The following is a 6000-nucleotide window of genomic DNA, read 5'->3' on the forward strand; positions in this document are numbered from 1 at the left end:
TATTCATCCCTCTCTTGCTTTTCCCTCCTTTGAGGTTCACACAGTCCAGATCTTCTCTCCTCTCCCGGTCCATGTGGCGGTCATCTATCGCCCACCTTCCTCTACTCATCCCCCTTCTGCCTTTCTCTCTCACTTTGAATCCTGGCTCTCTTCCTTTCTCTCCTCAGACTCCCTTGTTCTTCTCCTTGGGGACTTCAACTGCCACATTGATGACCCCTCTCTCCCTTGGGCTTCCCGCTTTCTCTCTCTAACCTCTTCTTTTGGCCTTCAACAGTGGACTGAAGCCAGCACCCACAAGGATGGACACTACCTAGACCTGGTTTTCACTAAAAACTTCTCTCTCTCCGATTTCTCCATTTCCCCTTTTCCTCTCTCTGACCATCACCTCGTCTCATTTTCTCTCTCTCGCTTATCTCCATCTCGCCCTCGTTTTTGCAGAAACCTGCGCTCTATTAACCTACCAGCTCTTGATTCCACTTTACGCTCCTCCCTCTCCTCTCTCAGTTCTGCTTCAGACCCTGACAACCTGGTCAGGAACTACAACTCTGCCTTATCTTCCTCTCTTGATCTTCATGCCCCGCTTTCTCTCTGCCGTCCTCGCCCTTCTAACCCCAGACCCTGGCTAAACTCCCACACACGCATGCTGCGTTCCTCCACTCGTTCCTCTGAATGCCTCTGGAGGAAATCTCAGACGCTCGTAGACTTCATTCACTACAAATTTATGCTGTCCTGTTTCAACTCTGCCCTCTCTCAGGCTAAACAAACCTACTTTTCATCACTAATCAACACACACAAGTCTAACCCACACCGACTCTTTTCTGTCTTTGGCTCTCTACTCAGACCACCCTCAGCTGCCTCCTCTTCTTCCTCCATCTCACCTCAGGACTTTGCTGACTTTTTTAAGGAAAAGGTGGAATCCATACATCAGAACATCACTTCTGTTGCCTCCTCCCATCCCACACTGCTTCCCAACTCTCCTCCTGCCTTTCTTGACTCCTTTTCCGCTATCTGGGAGGAGGATGTGTCACTGCTGATCTCCTCTTCTCCCTCTACCACTTGCCCTCTTGACCCCATTCCCTCCCATCTCCTAAAACCTCTTGCTCCTTCTATAATCCCTATGCTCACACAGATCTTTAACACTTCCCTCTACTCTGGTACATTTCCATCCTCCTTCAAGCATGCAACCATTATACCATTATTCAAAAACAGCAAGCTTGACCCTACCTGTCCTTCTAACTATCGACCTGTCTCCCTCCTGCCTTTTGCCTCCAAACTCCTTGAACGTCTTGTATTGTCTCGATTGCTACACTTTCTCAACACCCATTCTCTTCTAGACCCTCTACAATCTGGCTTCCGCACTGCTCACTCTACTGAAACAGCCCTCACTAAAATAACTGACGACCTCCATGCTGCCAAAGACAGAGGTCATTACACTCTGCTCATATTACTCGACCTATCTGCAGCATTCGACACCGTGGACCACCCTCTTCTCCTTCACATTCTCCATACTCTTGGTATTTGGAATAAAGCTTTATCCTGGATCTCCTCTTACCTCTCCCATCGTACTTTCAGTGTCTCTTTTGTCAACACCTCCTCCTCCTCTATTGATCTCTCTGTGGGGGTACCCCAGGGCTCTGTCCTGGGACCCCTTCTATTTTCTCTTTACACACTCTCTCTAGGTGACCTAATAACATCTTTTGGGTTTAAATATCACCTCTATGCTGACGACGCACAAATTTACCTTTCAACCCCTGACCTTACACCTGCTATACAGACCAAAGTTTCTGAATGCCTCTCTGGAATATCATCCTGGATGGCCATCCGCCGACTGAAACTTAACATGGCAAAAACAGAGCTCCTTATACTTCCTCCCAAACCTGGCCCTACTACCTCCTTCCACATTACTATTGGAAATATGATCATTAACCCAGTAGCCCAAGCACACTGCCTAGGGGTTACACTTGATTCCTCTCTCTCATTCTCCTCTCATATTCAAAACGTTTCTAAAACTTGTCGCTTTTTCCTCCGCAATATCACAAAGATACGCCCTTTCCTCTGTTACTCGACTGCTAAAACTCTGACTCAGGCCCTCATTCTCTCACGTCTCGATTACTGCAACCTCCTGCTGTCCGGCCTTCCAGCCTCTCACCTGTCTCCCCTACAATCTATCCTAAATGCTGCTGCCAGAATCACTCTACTCTTTCCTAAATCTGTCTCCGCATCTCCCCTCCTGAAATCCCTCTCCTGGCTTCCGATCAAATCCCGTATCTCACACTCAATTCTCCTCCTCACTTTTAAAGCTTTACACTCCTCTGCCCCTCCTTACATCTCAGCCCTAATTTCTCGCTATGCACCATTCCGACTCTTGCGTTCTTCTCAAGGATGTCTTCTTTCTACCCCCTTTGTATCTAAAGCTCTCTCCCGCCTTAAACCTTTCTCACTGACTGCCCCACACCTCTGGAATGCCCTTCCCCTCAGTACCCGACTAGCACCCTCTCTATCCACCTTTAAGACCCACCTTAAGACACACTTGCTTAAAGAAGCATATGAATAGCACTGTGGATATTCTGAACACATGATACATAAAGCTTGGCCCCCTGCAGACGCACTTACCAGAACTCCCTCCTACTGTCTCTGTACGTTCCCCCTACCTACCTATTAGATTGTAAGCTCCTCGGAGCAGGGACTCCTCTTCCTTAATGTTACTTTTATGTCTGAAGCACTTATTCCCATGACCTGTTATTAATATTATTTGTTATTTATATGATATGTATTACTACTGTGAAGCGCTATGTACATTTATGGCGCTATATAAATAAAGACATACAATACAATACATATATACTGCCGTAATGGTGAAATTGTACTTTTCGGGGTTTTGGGGTTTGCAGCGCAGGAACTAATTTTTAGACGGGGGTGCTGTACATACGAAATCAGTAACATACACATTACCATAATGTAAAATGTATACGCTCAGGAGGAGCCGGACCCCCCCCTCCCTTCCCCCTCCCCCTCCCTTCCCCCTCCCTTCCCCTCTCCCCCCCCCCCCCCTTGCATCGCACCCGTAGTTCCAGCCCCCAGTTCAGATCTGGAACCGTTTGCTTACTAATGTGATTTCTAAAATATGTAACTAAGCATTAATGATCAACAGAGCTAACATATTGGCAACATGGGACTGCCTCTCAATGTAAGGCATTCAAGGTTAAATGAAGGTGCCGAGTACAGCCGGCTGGGACTCAGGAAAGTATAAACCGAATCGTAATGGGGAAAATTAGAAAAGGAAGGCAAAGAACGTACAGAAAATGGGGTTTGTGTTCTTCTTACAACCTGGTCACCTCTTTACCAGAGCACATGAAATAAAGATATACATATACATACATTCTGTGAGTTGTATAATATGTTCCAAATGAACTTGCAGTGCTTAAAAAAAAAGGCTTTCCCTTCAATTCGCTATAATCTGATCCAGTGCCCATGTTTGATACCCTCTGTATCTGCGGTTTCATTGCATATACAGCTCAACCCCCTTATAACGCTGTGCTTGGGATCCAAAGAATCACATTGCGTTATAAGCGGATCGCGTTAGAAACAATGTACATTTGTATGCATTGTACAGTCAAGTATTGTAAAGTATTCATAAATATGAAAATTGGGAGCCACACTTGCATCGCGTTATAAGCAGATTCGCGTTGTAACGGATCGCATTATAACGGGGTTGAGCTGTATTTACATCTTCGTGCTAAGCATCTTACATTTCTCTGCTTGTAAAGGAGTTTGCACTGAAGAATGACGATTCAACTTCATTTCTTGTAAACTGTGGGTTAATGCGCCTATAGATATGGAATGAAGATTATAAAATAGGAGTTGATTTCTCTTGGCACAGAGTGACTGGATCATTGGACACGTAACTGTCAGGTGCTCCAGCTGCTGAACACGGTTCTCCATGACATTCTGCAGTTACAGTAAAGCCTCTGTTTTAACTTTTACTCACACAAGATTACATTGGCAAACAATGGGATACCTCAGGGTGCGTAATTATGGGGGAAGTGAGTGCAGAGTCCAACTGTTTGAGCACCGAGTGTCTTTATAAAAAGCTATTTCAAAATAGAATAATTCCTGTATAATTGCACATGCCTGGAGTGTCTGACTGCGCGTGTAACATTAAATCTGGCCTCTCCGAGCTTCCTAACACAGTTTAGCGGATGTTTCTGCTGGTATCGGTGACTGGCAAGACCTATTTTAGTCTTATTGCTGATTAAAAATAATCCCCTAGCTGTGCATTGATACGGGAAGAAATACTGAATGTTAATTTGTTCAACAATGGAGCCGCCTGTGATACAATAACAGCTACATCCAGCACGCGGAGGGGCTGTGCCAGGTCACAATCTATACTGCAATTACTAGAAGTTTTACAGTTTTAGGATTTGAGATATGTACAATATATTCATCATTTTATACACAAGCGCCAATAACAAATATCAAGGTACATGCTGGGTCTTTGATGTTGAGGTTTGTTATCTACTTATATCTAAGTGAAGCAACAATGTAGAATCAATTCCACACATGGCAGGACCTGGTTATATTAAAAAAATGTATTGACATCAAGAGATTTCCAAAGCAGAAAACCACCAGGAATGTCACGTGGAGTCCGTGATCAATAACAAGAGGAACTAACGGCAGTTTGTACAAACTATTCTTTGGTGTTGGCCAACTGTGGCTATATTATGACTAGTTGACAATTGACTTCATAAGGCTGGCATGCAAATTCCTGGTAATGATACCGTTCTATCCGGTTTGCTGCTTAACTTTAAGAATATAAACCTGGCTGCTTTACAACACTTCACCAGTTCTTAAAATAGCTTGAGCAAGATAGCAATTTGTGTTTTCAAACCATGCTTTGGCTTTTACCTTGATGTGGTATTGTTTCTGCTTCAGCATGTTATGAAGAACGTTTGTAGGGAGCGTACCAAAAAGAAATAAACTTTTTTACTTAACCCCTTCCCTACCAGAGTCCTGCAATGCATCATCTGTCCCTTTAGTAGCAAAAAGGATAATAGAAATCCACAGCAATGATTATACTTGTACATTATTTCAAATAAAGGAGAGACGTACGTATAGTAGGGTCACTAACTCATACATTAGAGATGTATTTTTGCAGGAACTGCATTAGGCATTAGATAGTGAGACATTTAAAGTGAGCTTTTTAAGTGATAAATACAGTTAGACTACAGTTTGACTAGAGGTGACTGGGGACTGGATCTACTGCACACTCTTTTACTCAAGACAACAAACGGTAAGCTATTCAGATCACACTATGATCCCATGCTTGCTAACCTGCCTATTTCAACCCCCCACCCCTTTACAACTTATTTACTGCAGTCTCTCCCAAAACTGACTGCACAATACACTGAAACCCTGAACTGACTCTAGCATTGCAATACAGCTAAACATTTGACAAGGAACAGGCACACACCTGCTGTTAGTCTGCTCACACTCACTCTGCTCACAACAGCTCCTTGCAGCACTGCCTACCTCTGCCATCATGAACCTGCTATGTATTTTAACTTTTTTCTTTCTCCTGGCCTCATGGAGATGTTACTCCCTCTATCCACTACAAACTCCTCCATCCTGGCCCACACCCAACATCACCATACACCCTGGACTACTCAAAAGCCTTGCACTATCTACTGAATGTTGGTGGATAACTCTAAAAACCAGCACACCAACCACTGCTCACTCTAATGGCAAACACCACAAATTTACAACTTGCAAACAACTAACCAAATTTCTACTCATACTATTACTCTCTTTAGCAGGTGATATTGAACCTAATCCAGGTCCTCCCATTTCAGCTCTGTCCCATGCCCCTGAGAATTCCACCTTTAAATTCCAAAAAGGGCTATCTGTCGCCCATATAAACATCCGGAGCCTGCTGCCCAAACTGGACGAACTAGGGGCATGGTGCCTTATGCATAAACCCAAAGCCATCGTTCTTACAGAAAC

This window comes from Ascaphus truei, chromosome 18 (genome assembly GCF_040206685.1).
Source record: "Ascaphus truei isolate aAscTru1 chromosome 18, aAscTru1.hap1, whole genome shotgun sequence".
In the NCBI taxonomy this organism is placed as follows: domain Eukaryota; kingdom Metazoa; phylum Chordata; class Amphibia; order Anura; family Ascaphidae; genus Ascaphus; species Ascaphus truei.